The sequence below is a fragment of the Grammomys surdaster genome, unplaced genomic scaffold (assembly GCF_004785775.1).
Source record: "Grammomys surdaster isolate TR1022 unplaced genomic scaffold, NIH_TR_1.0 129, whole genome shotgun sequence".
Classification (NCBI taxonomy): Eukaryota; Metazoa; Chordata; class Mammalia; order Rodentia; family Muridae; genus Grammomys; species Grammomys surdaster.
In genome coordinates this window covers 1,728,595-1,749,273 of record NW_021604587.1, presented here as the reverse complement: position 1 = coordinate 1,749,273, position 20,679 = coordinate 1,728,595, and positions in this window count along the sequence as shown.

Below are 20,679 nucleotides of genomic sequence, written 5' to 3'. Positions count from 1 at the left end.
TTCCTTCCTTCCTTCCTTCCTTCCTTCCTTCCTTCCTTCCTTCCTTCTTTCCTTCCATTCTTTCTGGACACAAGGTCTCATTATATAACTCTGGCTGGGCTAGAACTCACCTGGAACTCTCTATGTAGACCAGGCTGGCCTCAAACTTAAGGAGACGCTGTTATTGAGACAGTGTCTCTTCTTTAACCCAGAGCTAGTTGTTTTGGCTTGACTGCCCAGCCAGAGTGCCTGAGATATGTCTGTCTCCACTCGGCAGGGTTATAAGCAGAAGCTGCATGGGTTGCTGAGGTTCCTCACACTTGTGCAGCAAGCACTTTACCCACTGAGCCCCTTCCCCAGTTGATAGAGTTTCTTTTACAACAACCTCAGTTAAGTGTGTCGACCTATGTGGCGGTAGTTATTTTGTCTCTTCCCTGGGCTAGCAATGAAGACTCAGCTTTCTCGTGTCCTTTTGCCAGATTTCCCCTGCCTTTCTTTCTGCACACACCCTGGGTAAGAAGACTAAATCTAAAGTTCAGTTAATCTCAGCCAAGTCCATGCAAAAAAAACCGAGTGATCCTTGGTCTTGACATCCCATGCTTCCTGGAGAGCTCACACCACCTTTCTTCCTTTCTTTCTTTCTTTCTTTCTTTCTTTCTTTCTTTCTTTCTTCCTTCCTTCCTTCCTTCCTTCCTTCCTTCCTTCCTTCCTTCCTTCCTTTCTTTCTTTCTTTCTTTCTTTCTTTCTTTCTTCTTTTTTTTTGGTTTTTCGAGACAGGGTTTCTCTGTATAGCCCTGGCTGTCCTGGAACTCACTCTGTAGACCAGGCTGGCCTTGAACTCAGAAATTCTCCTGCCTCTGCCTCCCAAGTGCTGGGATTAAAGGTGTGCGCCACCACTGCCCGGCACACCACATTTCTGACTTCTGTTGAGCTCAGGTTTATTCTGAGTCTTTCTTTCTACTCCCTTGTATCTGTATTCTTGGTAAGTTTTAATTCTTCCTGTTGATATGCAGCTTGTTTGATCACAAGAATATCCTTCCTGTGTATCTCTCAAGGCCCCCTTTTGTCTTTCTCCTCTGTCCAGGAATGCTTACACACACTAGGAATGCTTATACACCAGGAATGCTTACACCCAAAGAATGCTGCCCTTCATTTATATTTTAACCCAGTTAGCTCATTTCTTGATTTTAGGAATCTGTGGGCCTAGCATATGGTATCTGTTTCAAACGCCCACCTCACTCATCTCCTCTCTGTTCATTAGCTGGAGTTGCTTCTCTAGGAGCATTTGTGCAGGCTAAAGAAGCCCACTCTACCGGAGGTCGGAGAGCTGGAGGTGGGAATGGGTGGAGCAGAGGTGGGGGAAGAGGATCAGGCTACTGGAATCATTTGTCAGCCAGTGATGCTGGGGACTTATGGGTCAACAATGTTGTCCCTTCCTCTCCCTCCAGGTCGAGATAAATTCGCATGGAAATTCTACACCATACCCATGAGTACCCTAGCAGGGTTGAGTCCTGTGATTCAGAACATATACCTGCTTGCTCCCCTGTCCTTTCCAATGCCACTATCTCCCAGATAACCATTTACTCTCAAACCCTTGCTTGAGATCTCAGCTGAAGGCATCTATTATGATATGAGTCTGTGGCTGTGATTAGCAGAATGGTGCTGAGAAGCAAGCTGTCTTTGTAAGACGTCTTGTCTGAAGTGGCTGGTGCAGTCGCTGGCATGCCTTGTGCTAGAAACACCCGGATACATCCACTGTGAAAGACTCTTCTCCATCCATCCACTGTACTAGTACTGAATGCATACTCTGAGTCCTAGGTAGGGATTACAACACTGCTACTTTTCACATCACTGTGACAAAATGCCAGATTGGGGGGAAAACTTAAAGTAGGAAGGGTTTCTTCTGTCCACCATTTCAGAGGGTTCAGTCCACCACGGCAGAGAAGCAGAGAGTGGCAGCTGATGCTGTGACAGACAGGAAGGAGAGAGAAGGGGAATGCTTGAACTCAGCTGTGGAATGCTGCTACCCCAATTCAGAGTTGTCTTTCCCCTCAGTTCATTCTCTCTGGAAATGCTCCTACAGATCCAGTCACAGGGACCTCACCATCTCCTAGGTGTTTGTAAATCCAGTCAAGTTGGTAATGTAGATCAACCTTCAGAGCGTTCCTTTAGTCTACCTGCATGGAAATGATGGAAGGAAAGTCTCTTCACAGTCAATCTTTTGTCAGCATTCGGTCTGCGTGTGGGAGCAGTAAGTGATGGTAAGTAGGCAGGAAGATTTAGGCTTGAGCGTGCTACCCATGGCCAGGTGGGTCGGAGGCCTCTTTAGTGGTTGCTGTTTGAGTAGCTAAGCAGTGGCACCACAGCAAAGTGGCAGCCCAAGCCTGGGACTGGGGACCATATGCTGGACGGTTTGGAAGCCCAGTGCTGGGCATCGAAGTCAGGCAGCATGGTCCTGTAAGTGGCAATGTGTGATAGACCCCGGCCTGTGGGCAGAGCCAGTGGGATGCATACCTAGAAAGCCATGGCTCCGAGAATGTAGCTTTTCTAGCCATCACGAAGCTTTGCTACTGATGTTGCCTGCATGGCTGCAGCTGCCTTCTGCTGTCTCTTCCTCCTGCCTCTGGCTCAGCCTGCAAGACTGAAAGCCAGAAAGGAAACGCTACTCCGGAGAAGTCTTTGTTGGGTATGGTGCCGCAACAGTAGCGGAGGAAGCAAGAGAGAATGTCTCCTTTGATTATCTCATTGAGCCCTGCTTAGGTAATTTGGGAAGAGTGTTTAGACCAATCGCAGCCACTTGTTTGACCGATCACTGTCTTGTTCCTTAGTGCACGTCCTGCTGCGCTGCTTTGACCAGTGTGCAATTGGCTCACCAAGGCTTGTGATTGCAAAACCCTGGCACAAAGTGTTTCAAACAGCTCTGGCTAGGGCGGTGCCTTCAGGAGCCAGGACTATCTAATATAATCTTACCACGGTTGTCTCTGGGCATCTACAAAATATTCAGGATAGCTGGTGCTGGCATGAGGGTGTCTGACTGGCTGTTGGACTGTTGGTGCTTTTATTCATAGCCAACCAGAGCAGCAGGAAAGAGTGTAATAATTGCTAATTAGGACATTACAATGCTACATCCGAGCACCCTTGCTATCTGTAGGAACAAGAACACTTGCAAATATAAACCTACAAAATCTATCATTTGCTTTTTATTGCAGTGGGCACTAATTAATGCAGAGACTCATAACTTTAAAGTGCTAAAAAAAAAAACTAAGTGACTCAGAGCACTCAACTCTCAGGGAACATTCTGGAAGAGAGGGTAGAAAGGCTGAAAGAGAGTGGGGAGGAATGCTGGGAAATGTTACCCTTTGGACATGGTGTGCCTATTACACTCGCGAACCCATGGCAGCTGTGGGTACCTGTATAAGAGCTGGATAATGTAAAGCCAACCAAACTTTTGGGGTAAATGGGGGAAGCGTTCTTCAGGCCTCACCCCTAGCTGAGGACCTATTGGCAGCTGATGACTATGAGATAGGAAGAGTCACTTTGGTTGAGAGGTGGTTACTGGTAGGTTGCCCAGGTCCTAATGAATGGCCCTACATTCATGTGCATATAGGTCGTACTGTGAGACTCAGTGGGCTAGTGATGATGATGATGATGGTGGTGGTGGTAATGATGGTGATAATTTTAAAAAGAGAGTATGCAGTTGGGAGGCAGATGTATTTGAGGGATCCTAGGGAGGGTTGGAGGGGTAGTAGGGATTGATACAAAGAAAATATCAAGTGCGTGTGTGTGTGCCTGTGTGTGTGCGTGTGTGTTTATGAAAATTTCATAATGCTTACCAGCCTCCTGGTACCCAGGAGAGGTAGGTTCCTCCAGTCTGTCTCAGTAGCCTGCTAATTTTAGTCTGTAAGCATAAAGATGCTCTCTCCCAGCCCATGATTCAGCAGCCATCACCACTGGTTGTACACTGCCCCCTTTCCAACTTGGTCTGAACCTTGAGCTCTGACCTAGCCTCTTCCTTGCTTCACCTCCTTGTTATTTAAGGTGGTGTATACCTCATAAGCCAATTATCTGCGGGAGGAATCACTATCTTAGGATCTGGGTAAACACAAACTAAAACTTTGTTTTCAGTCATGCACGGTGGCACATGATCATTTTAGATGCTGAGCATCAAGAGTTTGAGGCAAGCCTGGGCTACATAGTGTGACTCAGTCTTAAATAAACACCCAACAACAACCAAGATTTCTTTTTAAGCTGGCAGTTAACCTTCAGCAAAACCTGTGGCTTTCTCCTTCTTGTCTCCTCAATGGTGGCTGCTGCTTCCCAGCTCTCAACACTGTGAGATGCTTTCCCATTATTATTATTATTATCATCGTTATTATTATTAGCTTTCTGTTACATTTGCAGTGTTCAGCTCACATTTCAATCTCGCACTCATATTTAAATCTTTTGGCTTTTGTCCTATCAGTTAATTTTGAAAGTTGAAAACCAGCGATTAAAGACAGAAATTGTATCTTTTTTTTTTAAGTCTGTCTTTAATTGCAGAACCAGGCTGGTTTGCATTTCTTTCTTCAGGAGTTAATGCCAAGACTCTCAAATCAGTCGAAGGAGAATGTTTCCAGTGTTCAGGGATGGCACCTCCTGGCTAGCTCCATCCTTTGCTCAGAGGCACACACCCATCCACGCTGGGTTCATAGCTGAAGCTGACTTGATTGACACTTGTTTCTTTTTAATTTTCCTTGTCTTCTGCAGAGATGCTCTGTGCCACAGCACTGATGTCTCTCATCCCAGGCTGGCCTTTCTTCAGTGCGTTCTTCTTGGAGCCATTTTGGACTTCCAACTTTTCTCTTTTGGTTTCCTCAACCTGCTCTGTAACTCTGAGCTTTGCACTTCTTTTAATTTGCATGTTAGGATTAATTTTACTTTTATACTTTCTTTACACACTATTCTCTTCTATTAGTTTGTATTCTTTTATTGTGGCTCAGCCTTGGATGATTTCTGTAGGAATAATGCTGAGAGGTTCACTCTCCACGTCTTTGTATGATTAAAATATGTTTAATTTATCTCAGACTTATTATTAGTTTCATATCATATAAAATTCATACACAGAGTAGTGCTAGTGTAGAAGAATTGAATAAATTAATTTTCCAACAGGAGATTGAATGCTTTCAGCACAGTCTAATAGTACCTCGGTTTGTTGATGATAGTTGGGTCTTAATCTTTTGTATATGACCTATTTATTTCTCTGTAAGCATTTATATTTCCTTTATAACCTCGATAATGTAAGATTTCAGAAGTGTCTATACAGTTTGGAATCACTTTCCATTCATTTTGCTGATACTCAGTGGACTATTGAATATGAAGACTTGGATTAAATTCTTTGGTAACCTTTTCTTTCTTTATGTCTGGTTTTTACTGAAAATAGACTTTTCATATGCAATATTCCCCTCTTCCAATGCTTCCCAGATCATTCCAACCACCTCATTCATCCAAATCCCCCCTCCCCTTTCCCTCTCTCTTTCTCTCTCTCTCTCTCACATACACACACACACACACACACACACACACACACACACACACATTAGAAAACAAATAGGCAACACAGACAAATAAACAAACCAATCCAAACAAAATAGGACAAAACAAACAGAAAAAAAAAACAAAGAAAAAGCACAAGAAACACATACAGACACAAAGATACACACACACACACACACACACACACACACCATAAGAACACAAGAATACTGGAAACCATAATATATAAACAAAAATCTCCTATAAGGTTAAAAATCAAAACAACACAAAACAAAACAAACAACAAATGCCCAGACAAAGCAGTTTGTGACCAAATACCTCCCGAAACACCACTGAGTTAGCTTTGTATTAAGCTATCTACTGCTGAGCATGGGACTGGCACTTAAATGTGGTGTACATACCCATTGAGACTGTTGAAGAAACTAATTTTTCCTGTGTGAGAAGTTGTTAGCTGGAGACAGCTTCTGGGTTAGGGATGGGGGCTTTTGTCTACTTCTCCTCTCAGTGCTGGGACCCCATCTGGCTTAGACCTGAGCAGGCCCTGTGAATGCACAGAATCTATGTGAGTCTATGTGACCCTGTTGTATCTAGACAGCCTTATTTCCTTAGCCTTCTTCCATTCTCACCAGCTCTTACAATCTTTCTGCCTCCTCTTCCACAAAATTCCCTGAGTTCTGAGGAGAGGGATTTGATGCAGACCTCCCATTTAGCACTGAGTGTTCCAAGATCTCTCACTGTCTGTGCTGTCCAGCTGTGAATCTTTGTCTTTGCCCCTGTCTATTGCAAAGGAATAGGAAACTCCTCTGGCAATGCCTGAGCAAGGCACTTAGTATATCTCTGCCTATAGCAGAGTGTCCTTTATGAGTCATCGTATTGCTTAGTTCCTTTAGTAGACTAGTAGTATTTTGTTTTTGACTATGTCCGTGGCCTACCTATTGTCATGTTCTTGGCTACTTGAGTAGTGTCAGACATGGGTTCTATCTCATGGGGTGGCCCTTAAATCCAAGCAGACAGTGGTTGGTTGCTCCTACAACATTTGCACCCCTATTGCACTGGCATGTATTGTGGGAAGGCCACCACTGCAGAGTGAAGGTTTGCAGCTGGATTGGTATTTACCTTTCTCTTCTGATAGTGCCCTGAGTACCTTCCAGTAATGCCAACACTAGTCAATAGGGGTAAAGGCACCAGTTAATTTCTCTATGTTCTGTAGGTGTTTGCCTTCAGCAATAGGGCCTTACAAGTAGTTTGTGGAGAGCAACCAATAGCTTTGACAATAGTCTGGGTTGTTTGGGGGAGGGGGTCCCAATGAGACCCTTTTGGCCAATGACTTGTTTAGACACAACCTATTTCCAGCACTGGATGTTTTGTTTGGTAGTAGATTCATCTCCCCATCATTTAGTGATTGCACTTAGATTTCTTTCATTTGTGTATATATTTTAAGAAACTTCTCCATGTAGTAGGTTTCATAAACCTCTCAAATGTCTCTTGGTTTTACCTGTCCGTCTTCATATTGTCTCTTATCCCCTTGTTTCTTCCTTCCTTGTTTGATCCTTCCATTCCGGTCCCCCTGTCCATCCATAACTATCTGTTCTATTTCCTTTTCTTTGGGAGCTCTGTCCATGCTCCCCAGCCCCTCACTCTGTTCCTCACCTCTGTGGTTAGGATTGTATGGGTTGTAGCCTGCTTATTGAAGGCTTAACAGCTAACACCACATAAAATTGAATACATACCATTGTTTTAATTTTATTTTTATTATTTTTTAAGCTTTTTATTGATTCTTTGTGAAATTTCACATCATCCATCCCATACCATCTCCCTTGCACTCTGTATTAGCACCTAGCCTTGCAGCCTCTCCCACAAAAGAAAACAACAACAACAACAACAACAATTCCCCAAACCCCAAAACAAAACAAAACAAAACAAAAATCTCACCATGGAAGCCATAGTGTGTCATGTCACACACTAGACCCTTTTACCCAAATAATATTAGCTGGTGATTCTCTCTGATGTTTCTGGCCACTGTATATTTATGCTATATTCTAGCAAACTACATTGACATTGCATTTAAATTCGTTCACTTCTTTAAAACGTATTTATTTATGTATTTATGTATTTATTTATTTGTGTGTGGGTATGTGCATGCCACAACCGATGTGTGGAGATTAGAGTTGATTTTCTCCTTCCACCATGTAGGATTTAGGGATGAAACTCACACCATCAGGCTTGGCACAAGTATTTTTATCTGCTGGCTCGCCTTACCTTTCCGTGCCTATTTAATTTTTAAAATCCAAAAGTATGTTTTTTTAGTTCCAAGAACTTTGGTTCTTTCTTCCATTTTTTAAAGCATTTTATTCTTGCTTAGTAGATGTGATACTTGCCCAGTTTACCCTGAGGATACTATGTAGAGATTTTCTCCTAAAGTCTTATTGATACTCTGTGTCCATTTTCTCTGGGGCCTCTTGTTTCCGTTTGCTTTGGGTCTTGTATTTCAGGTATTTAGGAAATAGTTTCAGTGCACCTGTTAAGTTTTAAAAAGGAAGTGATGGGCTGATGTGGTGTCTCTTCTCAGGAGAGTGCTTGCCTAGAAAGCAAGAGGGCCTGAGTTTGATTCTCAGAACGCACAGAAAATGCTTGGAGTGCCAGTGAGTGCTTGTGAAAACGAAAAAGAAAGTGAAAAGTGCCTGAGGAACAGCATCTAAAGTTGAGCTCTGATATACATGCATGTATACACATACATCCAATGCACACACACACACACACACACACAGACACACGTGCACGCAGGCGCACAGGCACTCGTGGGTTGAAGTAGTCCTACTCGAGAGACAGCTGGTGTGCATCAGTGCTGATATTATCTGTACTGGTTGAATAAGAGCTCCAGGAGGGGCAGAACTAGCCAGTAGAATTTTTTTTCTTTTTAAATTTTTATTGGATGTTTTATTTACATTTCATATGTTATCCCCTTATCCCATCCCCCACCCAACCAGGAACCCCCTATCCCCTCACCCTTCCTCCTGCTTCTCTGCGGATGTACCCCTACCTACCCCTCCACTCCCACCTCCCCACCTTCAAATTCCCACCCCCCTGGGGCATCCAGCCTTCATGAGACCAAGGATCTCTTCTCCCACCTATGCCCAGCAGGGCTAGAATTTTCTTTAGAGTAAAGAAGCAAAGAAGGAGAGGTTAGGCCAGGAGAGAAGGTTTGGCTCTGGGTAACTCTAGAAAGGTTTTAGAAATTTTTGAAAGGTTTGCTTGATTTGGGTTGTGTGGCTTTATTGCTGTCGTTTCTTCCACTTGTTTGGAAAGCAGAAGTCATGGCACATGGTTTTCTCTGTGCTGAGAATCAGGAGAGGATAGAACAGGGCAGGAGGAGAGATAAGTGGCTGGCCCTTGGGGAAGAGGTCATTAACTTCAGCTGTGTGGCTAGGCGGTTCTCTCAAGTGTCACATGTGGGCAGCTTGCTGATACAGGAGCTGGAGCCTATTGTAGTGTAAACGCAAACACCAGTTCTGTGTGCTCCTTTCCTGGAACTCTGAACTCCGATTTCTCAATAGGCTTGTGTATCCACTCTGTCCCACTGCCTTGGAACTCTGCAGACTCTTGAAACTTCTTGATGGTTTTCTTACCGCCATACTTTGATCTTGAACATGTCCTGCTCTTTGTCTCTTCATCACTTAAAAGCTGTGAGAGAGTAGGAAGACAAATGCTTGATTATACCCCAGCCCATCCTCGATATTTCTAGTTTGAGTGACATTTTCTGGTTTTACAGCAGGAGCTTGCTTCAGCTGGTACCAGACATGGATGCATTCTGTCTCTGTCAACTGATGTCCTTCACATGTTTGTTTGTCAGAGAAGAGGTGTGGGAGAAGGTGATGGGAAGAAATTGCAGCATGGCCATCCCTCATTGCCATAGGTGACTGTGCTCTTGTCTCTGACTCACAGGTCAAAACCAGTTTCCACCAGTGTTGTGGCTGTCAGTGAGAATCTAAGGATGCCTGCTGTCCCTTGAGCCTGTCCTTAGAGGCCTGGCTTCTTCTCCTCAGGAAGCCCATTAAAGAATATTCCCTTTGGACACACTTGGTGAGGCAAGCTTGGGTGAATGCAGTTTCCTTCTGACTCCGTTTCCAGGGCTGCCTGGGTGCTCTCATCCAAGTTGAGTATGAGCTGGCAGTCCCTGCACCTCAGCCCACGTGGCTGTGGGTACCTCTGTCCAGGTGTCTTTCTACATAGTGCCCAGCTAAGATCCAGTTTGCAGGGTTCTGAGCTCTCCTTCTCTGCCCAGTAGTTCTTTGCATCTCTGAGACAGGATTGAAAACCGTTCTTGGCTGCTCTCCTGTGCCATTCAGCTGCCTATTGTCCTGTACCAACACTCAAGTCTCTTGAGCTGTGCCCACTTCCAGCAACTGTGAGTAAGGTCACCAATTAAAGTAGGAAACAAAATGTTTCCTGAGCCCATGTGGCCTCCAGCACTCTGCTTCCTGTTGCGTTGAAGTGTGTGTGTGTGTGTGTGTGTGTGTGTGTCTGTGTGATCCTCTTTCGGCCGCTCGCCTCCTTTCTGTGTGTGTGTGTGTGTGTGTTCCTGACATCTTTATTATTCCTTCTCAGCTTTGGTTTCCTCTCTCCTCATTCCTCCTTTACACGCCTCGGATTTTGAGCCCCGTCCCCACACAGAACCAAGGTCACCCCTTTTCCTGTCTCCTCTGGAGTCACTCCTCAGTCTGCCTCTCAAAACAGAGCTGTCACCTGCAGGCCCTGGCGATGGCTCTGGGCCGAGTCTCACCACAATGGGAGCTCTCAGAACCCTGCAGCCAGGCCTGGGCCAGGTGCCAACACACCACAGAGAGGCAGCTCGGCCCTGCAGTGGGAGAGTGAGCTGGCAATCAGACCCTATCGGAGCTGCCACCACTTGCTGTGGGGTCTGGAGCAAGTCACTTGACCTCTGCTTAGCTCCTTGTCCAGAGAGGAAGTCAGAATGGCCTCCCCAAGGATGCTAAACGAATCAGCAATGAGGGTGGGATACCTCAGGCTCAGGCCTGCAGACCCATGGCTGGCTTTCTGGACCTGTAGTTTTGTGTGTACTGTCTCTCTCATACACAAATCAACGTGCACAGATAGAGGTAAGCTCACACATGTCCACACACACACACACGTGATATATACTCATACACACAAAGATACAGACACATTTCCACACACAGGCATACATAAGCTCAGCATCAATAACATTACATGCAAGCACACGAATGTTCACACACCAAGACATATGAATCACCACACCAACACACACATGTACACATCTTTCTGTACAAAGATGTACAAATGCATTAACAGGCTTACTCTCACACAAAATGTACACAGACCATACACTCATACCTGCACAAATATGCACAGATACTCAGACATGTTCACCATCCAGGATACAGATGAATGTCCATTTGACTGAGATTCCCAAGGAGATCAATTCAAATCAAATCAAATTTTACTTTCTTACCATAAAAACAACAAATGGGGTTAGGATGCATCTGTGCAATTTTACCATTCTTTTTTCTCATTCAGTAATCAAGAGTCAGTGGCTCCTTGTGCCAGTCATGGGGCAGGCACAGTGAGGGACACAACAGAAAATGTGGTCCTGAGCCTGGAGGAATTTATTCAGGCAGTATAGGCAAGCCAGAGACTCATCACTAATGTATCCACACGCTGTGACAGAGAGCTCACTGGTGGAGTTGAGGCCCCACTGGGTGGAATGGTGACACTTACTAGGAAGGAAGGTCAAAAAGGACTGGTTGGAGGAGGGAGCTCTTGTCAGTACTGTGGAGTCATTTAACTAGGGTTGATCCCAGTACGACAAGCAACAACTCCGACTGGATGAATGTTTGTGAAACATACATCAAGAGAAGTCCTGCTGACTCTTCTCGGTGTACATGGCTCAGTTGTCTGCTGCCATGGCCACAGTGGTCCAGTGGCTTTCTAGCTCTACCTGGGCTATACGCAGGATCCAAACATCTTATTCCCAGGCTCAGTCAATGCATGAAGATAACATCTTGCATACTTTTCTCTTGTTCCTGTGTATTTGTGATGATAAACCGTGCTGTGCCTTAGAGATGGTCTAAGTCTGTCCTCTCAAAGGTTGATGTGCTAGAGGCTTAGTCCTTAGAAATCTGTGTAGGAGCTGGTGGAACTTTAAGAGATGCGGTCTACCTGAAGTGTTTGCCTCATTGATGCTTCTCCTGGAAGGGAATGGTGGTCTCCTAGACTGAGTTCTCATAAGGCAGCCAAGTGTTGTAAAAACTCTGGCCCTAGTCCTGGCCCTAGCCTGACCCAGTCTCACTTTGACTTGCTCTTTGAGATGTGATGATATCCCTACATGCCCTTGCCATCTTCCCTGAATCCAGTGCAACATCCTGCACCATGTTTGAACTTTACCCCCCAAAACTAGGGAATCAGGATAGCAATTTTCTTTATAGAGTAGCTTGCCTTGACTATTTAATGATAGCACTGGAAACAGACCAGTATAGACTGCATTGTGCAAAAAGGGCCACAACAATATTCTACTCTGTCTTAGTCAGTTTTACTGCTCTGAACAGGCATCATGACCAAGGCAAGTCTTATAAGAACAACATTTAATTGGGGCTGGCTTACAGGTTCAGAGGTTCAGTCCATTACCATCAAGGTAGGAGCATGGCAGCATCCAGGTAGGCACTGGGTAGGAGGAGCTGAGAGTTTCAAATCTTCATCTGAAGGCTGCTAAGAGAAGACTGGCTTCCACACAGCTAGGAGGAAGGTCTCAAAGCCCAACCCCATAATGACACACTTCCTCCAACAAGGCCATGCCTTCCAGTAGTGCCACTTTCTGGATTAAGAGTATTTAAACCACCTCCTCCTCCCACATGGAGGTTCATATGTCTAAAGAAGCAGAGACTCCTCTTCCTTTGGCCTGGGGTTGGCTGCAATGAGCAGAGGACATGATCTGGAAGGAATCGTAAGCGGTGGTTCCATTTTGTCACAGTCTCTCTCTAGGACACATCCCTGGGAACCTGGTGCTCATGTGGCTTCACCTGAAGCTGCTGTGTTGGTGAGACCACATGAGAAGACTCCAGAGGGACGGAGAGGAATGCAAGGGGGACCCCATTGTCCCACTCTTAGCTGCTTGTCTCTCCTCAGCCCAGGTGCTAGCTGCAGCAAGAAGCCTGTGGGTGACTCCTGCTCAGCCTTAGGGCAGCCTAGCTGATGTCAGAAGGAGCTAAGACAGAGAAACATACTCTTCCTGTTACTCTCCACCCAAACAGCATATTCAGGAGCCAAACATATATTGCTGTTGGCCTAAGTCACTGATGTTGCAGAGGCTTGCTAGCCAGTGATAGATAATTATAGCATCAAACAAAGGTTCAGTCACATTTTCTTTTGACACAACGTCTTGCTATGTAGCTCAAGCTGGTCTTTAAATTATTTTGATCCTCTTGCCTTTGTCTCCTGAGTGTTAGGATTACATGTATGAACTACCACACCAGACTATATTTTTGTTCTATTTTATTTTGAAGCAAAGCCTTACTAATATAGCCCTGGCTATCCCGCAGGAAACACACTATGTAGACCAGGCTGGTATTGAACTCACAGAAATCCACCTGCTTTTGCCTCATGAATGCTGGGATTAAAAGTTTGTACCACCATGCCCTGGATTATAATTGCTCTTAAGGACTGAAGTAAATCCTGAAAAAAAATTGGTTAAGCTGGGTTGTATCTCAGCCTAGTATAGATGAGTTCCTGTGTTTGATACCTGAGGCTATTAAATATAATAAATAACTCCCAGACAGAGTTATTAAATTAACAGGCTGGCAAGCCAAGGAGGGGTAAGATTCTGCACAGAGCCTTACCAACCTAAGACAGAAGTGCATTGCTTTTGATAATGCATATTCCATAATGGGTAAGGAAGGCATTCTTGGCAGAACAACCTAAGACAGGCTCAGTCTTGTTAATGAAATAAAAAAGGGGTAGAGGCGGAAAGCCTTTGGGGCTGCTTGGAAAGAATCTGACATGGGCCAAGGACAAGGAAATGGGCTGCTTGGCAGAAATATGACATTGACCAAGAACAAGGAAGTGGGCTTCAGGCAGGAATCTGACATTAGGCTAGAACAAAGAAGTAATTTCAGACAGGAATCTAAATTTTAGGCTAGAACAAGGAAGTAGGCTTCAGACAAGAAAATGACCTTGGGCTAGGACAGGGAAGTAGGCTCAAATACTTTGGTCATCCTGATAAGCCCTTAGAAGCAGTGATCACGGGAGTGTTCACGTAATTGGGTTTATTGCCTTGCTTTTTTTTTTTTTTGACTATTTGTGTTTATTGTCTTGCTTGTTCCTTGACTATTTGCATCTATAGTATTGCTAGACCCTCAACCTAGAACTGACCTTAATACATGCATATAATCAAAATGGTATAAAAGCATAAAGGAGGAGGGGGGATGGGATAAAGGTTTCTAGGGAGGGGAAATGGGGAAAGAGGATGACATCTGTATTGCAAATAAATAAAATATACAATAAAAAACCTTCACATTACAAAAATAAATAAATAAATAAATAAATAAATAAATAAATAAGATAAAATAAAATTTTAGCTACTTTTGTAGGTTTTATCCAGAGAGCCAAAGCCTTTTTTGTGAATCTCTGAAGAATTGCACTCTTACCGCACTGGAGAAGGTAAGCTTGAAGCACCTCACGTTCCTCTTCATGACCACGTGCTTTCCTGAGACACAGCCATGCAAGCCACTTGATGTCCTGCATTCTGCCAGATGCACAGGCACAGCCATTAGACATAAAAGGATGCATTTCCTAGACCTGGAAGGTTGATCAAAATGTCCAGTGATGAGCCTAGAATTAGTCATCAAGTCTCTGTGGTTATTTTGCTAGGTATGTCAATCTCTTGACCTCACAAAGGAAACAGTCTCTTCTAGCAAGGACTGGTACTTCCCAACCTATTGGCACCAGGGAGCATGAAATGACTTGACTGTAAGGAGAGCTCCTGTCTGGTCCACAGTGGAAGTGGAGTCAGAGAGAGGACATCCCAAGTAGAAAACACGTTTAGAAACATCTTTGGTCCACATAGGTGTGCATTTCCACAGAACACAATAACAGTGTATTACTAGGAAAGCTTAAGATGGATGTTAAAAGTCAAGCTGAAATTTACTATCAGTTTTAACAGATCTGAAGTCCCTGGCCAATCGCTATTGAGGGCTCTAAATGTTTCTCTTTCCTATTCCCATACATCCTTCTGAGTCAGCATAGATGCCGAGGCCACGCTAGAAACCACACAGGTTTAGAAAATGAGCAAACACTGTTTTATGAAGATAAGTGTGAAAAGGAGGTGCAGATATTATAAAAAGTAGTAAAGTGATATACAAAAGTGGGACCTGAGTTCAAGGAGAAAAAGAACTGGGCTGTCTTCTGAAATAGAAGCTTCTAGCCAGGGTAAGTCAAGGGTCTGTATGGTGTTCACTCTGTTTTGTAGCTCAAGGTTTGTCTGAAGATTAGAGAAGCCTTTCCTTTAGGGAAAGGGTGGATAGGGCATGATAGATAATACTGGCATCTGGCAGAGGCTGGCACTGGGGTTTCCAGGCTAAAAGCAAATTTTCAGTCCTCCACAGACGCAAAATAGGTTTAAAAGTGTTTGGGGTGTACCCTCATGTGGCCAAGTCTCACTGCATGGTAGAAATGCTAAAACCCAAGTAGAAATTCTGAGCACGACTCTGGACATCTCTCTCTGTTTCTGTTTCTATCTCTGTCTCTCTGTCTCTCTGTCTCTGCCTCTGTCTCTCTGTCTCTGTCTCTGCCTCTGTCTGTCTCTGTCTCTGTCTCTCTCTCTCTCTCTCTCTCTTTCTCTCTCTCTCTCTGTGTGTGTGTGTGTGTGTGTGAATACAAGTAAGTACAAGTAAGTTTGTACTAAGGGCAGAGCCAGGCATGTACTAGCCCAGCATATACCAATAGATTGTAGCATGAAGGACAGATAATTTTCCTCCATAAGCCATGCCTAGGCTAACACATGCTATCCAGCAGCCCATGGAGTCTCCATGGGAAGAGGTACTGCTGCATTCTGTTGATGAGGGTCAGCACAGCTACCAGGAAATGGCTTGCACACTGTGGGAAATGTATCTGCATAGGAACCACAGCATGCCATAACATGTTCGTGTGTAATTCTCTTATTTTTCTTCAATTATAATGCGTTTAAGGTTTTTCTTTGTTGATGTCATTGTCACCCTGCTTGTATTCTGACAGGCTTCCTTGTCGAGCAGTCCTGTAATCCAGCCCATCACCCCATACCTGCTTATCACTGTTGCCACTCACTGCCTGCCTCTGACCGACGCTTACTTACTACTCAGAGTTTTAAAGTCTTGCACATTTTGTGCCACCATTTGTGAAAATCTTAGATGGTATTTGGTATTTGGGGTTGTTTAATTATATATATAATGTTATATATATTCAGCAATTTGTCTTATTATTTACACCAACAAAATATTGGCTCACATGCATAAGCAGTTATCTTTCCATTTTTGACAAAGCATCTGAAATAATCTACATAGAAAGAAGAAATTTCTGTCTGCAGGCTTTGGGCCTGTAGTGGCATGGGTACCGTGATGAGAGTGCATGCTCAAGAAGGCTTGGCATCTCAAAGCGGCCAGGAAATGATGAAGATGGGAGGAGCCAGAGATCCAGACCTCCTTCAAGGACACCTCTTCCAACGACCTCCTCACTGCCTGTGGGTTCACATCCCCATAGCACCACAGGTTGGAGACCTCACTATGTAAGTTTTCACTACAAAGGGACTTCAGAATAGTCAAGATTTAAACTATAGTAATTTACAAGGAAGAGTATGAAGGGAAGTTCATTATGACAATATCTAGAATAACACAAAATAGACACACCAAAAATATCTATAAAAGGGTAATCAAAATAAACCAGTATTCATCTACACAGTAAAACACTACAGTATTTAAAAGGAATGAGGCAGGTTGTGAGTAGGAACAGGGAAATATTCTTGGTACATTGTTGAATAAAGAAAGAAAGTTTGAGAGAGTATGTCCAGGATGGAAACATCATCAAAAGACACAACCTCCTTCACTGAAGTACAGATCACTTTTACGTGTGTGTGTGTGTGTGTGTGTGAACGTGTGGGTACTCATACACAAAAACTGCATTTCTTCTTTAATTCTTTTCACTTTCACTTTCTTTCACTAAATCTAGAACTTAGAAATTCTATTGGCCTGACTAGCAAGCCTCAGCGATCCATCTGTCTGGGGTTACATACAGGTTCACACTGCAGTGCCAGCTGGCTGGCTGGCTGGCTTGCTTTTAAAAGGAGATTCTTTCTTTCTTTCTTTCTTTCTTTCTTTCTTTCTTTCCTTTGTCCTTCCTTCCTTCCTTCCTTCCTTCCTTCCTTCCTTCCTTCCTTCCTTCCTTCCTTTCTCCCTCTTCCCCATTCCTTCTCTAAGATATTTTATTTCATGCAAAAGTGTTTTGCTTACATGTATGTATGTATGTATGTATGCATGCATGCATGTATGCATGTATGTGTATGTATGTATACTATGCACATGCAGTTCCTGAAGAGTCCAGAAGAGGGCACAGGATTCCCTAAAACTGAAGTTAAGGGTGGTTTGGGGCAGCCATGTGCACAAAAGTGCTGAGACTTGAGCTCAACTCTTTAAGAGCAGGCAGCTCTCTTAACCACTGAGGCTTCTCTCTGGTCTGTTTTTCCCAAGGGTGCTGGAGACTGAACTCAGATCTGCATGCCTTGGCAGCAAATGCTCTCCCAACAGAGTCTTCTCCCCAACCCTTGATTTATGTACTTTCTAAGGGTACATAGTTCAGAGAAAACATTTTTATGGATAAGCCCCAAATGACAACAGCTCTACTAGGTAAGTGAAGAGCAAACACAATGTTTTATTCAAAGAAGCCTTCAAGTCTTTCCTGCAGTGCTTGCAGTTTTGATTTTGTTTTTGACATCCCATGAGGAAACATCACACGTCTTACTTGTACAGAAATTGAAATGTTCTTCTCTGAAATGCTTGGAAACAAGGCTCTGGATTCCTTTCTGGGTTTTGGAATTTCATTATAGATAATAAGAAATTCTGGGGATAGGACCTAAGTCTAAACACTAACTTCATTTATTTCTCCTTTATACCTTATGCACACAGGCTAGAGATTATTGGTGAAATATACATCTCATTTTCATGGTGATTTGTCACGTGAGGTCAGAGGCTTTCCACTTGTGGTAACAAGTGAGTGCTCAAAAGCTGTCAGATGTGGGGCCATTTCACACCGTGGATTTTCAGACTACATCTGTGCTTGTGAGAACAAAGTCAAAGGAATCTGGGGAGCAGAGGAGATGGGACCTGTTACGGGTCAAGGTTCTCCAGCAGCCAGTGTATCAAATGGCAGCTCTACTTAACCATTGCTCTAGGCTGTGCCAGGCCTTGTGGTACGTGCCCCCGCTATCTGTTAGTAGCTGAGAGGAGATGACGCTTCAGAACTAAGCCACTTGGCTTCAGACCCTTCATATGTTCAGTTCAATCTGCGCCCTGAACGGTTATTTAACTTCAGTGCTTTAGCGCCCTCCAGTGGAATATGGGTGTCATCACATGGAATGCTCTGAGGATGAAAGGTTGTCTTGAAGCGTCTCCTGGCACAGAAGGACCACCACGTGAGTGTTATCCACTGACAACAACATCCAAAAGTCTCCAGTCCTCTCCCTTCTAGAAGATTCCCCAGCCTCCAAGGTGGCAACTTCCATCAAGATGCAGCTAGTGCTTGTAGTTTCCGGCAGCAGCTTGACATTCCCAGCGCTCCAGATTTTCCTTAGCAAGCGAGGCCAAGAGTAGCGAGAGGAACATTTCCTTGTATAAACGGAGAAATTGGGGCCCAGGAAGGAGAATCGTGTGAGTTGTCACACCATGAAGTTGGCAACAGAGCCATCTCCAGTTCTCTTGTCTCCTCTGATGTCTCTTCTCAGGGACACACATTCCTACAGAAGATGGAAGGCAGAAGTTGCTTGTGGAACAGCGGAATTGGAAATGTTGTCAGAAGACTAACTTGCTCCAGTTAGAGAATAAGCAGAGTCTAGTTACGTGCTTCCTATGATATTTTAGTCAGTGGCCAATTGTGCGTGAATGACAGTATATCACCATGGAGACCAAGGGAGGAGTAGCCACATCATTTAGATTTATTTAAATGTAAATGTAGTGGTTATAATCACTTTAAAAGTGTGTGTTGTGTGTGTGCACACGTGCATGCGTGAGAGAGGGGGGGCATGTACATGTATGCCTGTGGAAGTCAGAGGATAACCTCAGGTGTGAGTCTCAGAAGTACTGTCTATCTCCCTTTCAAAATGGTTTCTCATTAGCCTGACACTCAACCAATCAGCTTAGACTAGCTGAACAGTAAGTCCAGGAACCCTCCTCTTGTCCCATTCACCCCGGTGCTGGGATTACAGATATATGCCATGGTATTCAGTTCTTTTTACTTAGGGTCTGGGAGGCTGAACTCAGGTCCTCGGGCTTGCGCAGTGAGAACTTTACCAGCTGAGCCCGTTTCCCTAACTCTATGGCCCATCTTGATTGTCAACCTGAGGGCTACTTAGGAGACACACCTTTGGGTGTATTTGTTACACTGTTACACTGTTTCCAGAAAGGTTGTTCTGAGGTGGGAGCACCTGCCCTGGATGTGGATGGCCCTGTTTCACCTCTGGGGTCCAAGACTGAATTAAGGACAAAGTGAGCTGTGAACCAGCATTTTTTTCCACTGCCTGACTGCAAACCCAACCTGGCCAGGCTCTGGTTGCTGTGCCTTCCTGGCCGAGATGGATTGTCCCTTCAGACTGGAAGTCAAAATAAATCCTTTCTTGTTTATGTTGTTTTTGCCGAACATTTTATTAGCACATCGAGAAAATCAACGAATACCTAAAACAGCCTATGATGTTTGCACAGAGACACAAGGTCTACCAACAAATTTCTCAGGACTGATCTTCCAGTGACACACGACTCTGGCAACACTCCGAGTATTATGGAGGCCACAGAAGTGACACAGATAAGCTTAGCTTTGTTGCCTTTGCCTTGGAGTGGGTGCCACAGGGCAGGGACTGTTGAAGCCCAAAGAGCAACAGAAAGGAGGCACCTTTCTGTTACAGGAGGCTGGAGATGGAGACACGCTTTCGAGTCAGGCAGCTGCCCTCCCACACACAGAAACAGCCCTCTCTCTTCTTCAATATGGACCTGCAGAGAAAGAGAGAGAAAAAAACCATCTTAATACTTTTTCAGTAGATCATGAAGCAGTTTATTTAATATTATTTGGATAACAAGCCTCCACATGAATGGGATTCGAATGTCAATTGTCTTAGGGGGAAAAAGATTTATTGGTTGGTAAATATTGAGAAAGGAAGGCTGATAAAGACTGGCTTCAGCTGCGGCCTCTGCCGGGAGCGGGAGAACAGGCCTGTGTTGTCTTTTGGGGCCCTGGGAAGGCAAAAACTGGTGAATGTCTGCCTTTGTTGGTGGGTGTAAAAGTGGAGCCCACCACAAATAATTTCTTATTTCTGTTCACATAGATTTTAAATTATGTAGCTCCCCTACCTTGTTAAGTATTAAAGCGGTCTTGTTTAAGGAAAAGGCACTTAAATAACGAAGCTTATGTAGTTTGTTTTCAGACATCAATATCTGGCTTTGAGTGGCATAAAGAGATAAAGGGATGTGGATTCATAGCTCACTGAGACGCTTGGCAATTCTAATTCAACCCGACTGCAAATGGACAGACTGTTGTGACTTCTCCTGAGGAAAAGAAGGCTGGGTGAGCACGTGGTTTGGGGGAAATTGTATTCTCTTCTTCAAGTTCTTCTGTTTCCGAACATTTAATCTTACTGTTCTCATCTTTAGTGAAGGTCTCTTTGGTAAAGAATCTTTTTCCTGGACCAGCTGAGGGCAACAGAAGCTGGATTCAGAAGCACACAGAGCTGGGGATGTAGGCTGCAGCAGGACTCAGACAGGGAACAGCTGCCATCTTGTGGTCAGCTTGATGCTCTGCACGTCTGTGAACTGTCCCTCTGCAGAAGCCTGGAGGAAAGGATTTTGCAAACTGGTTTTCTGCAGGACAATGTGAATGCCTTTAGGAATCACCCAGACAGTGGCCAGG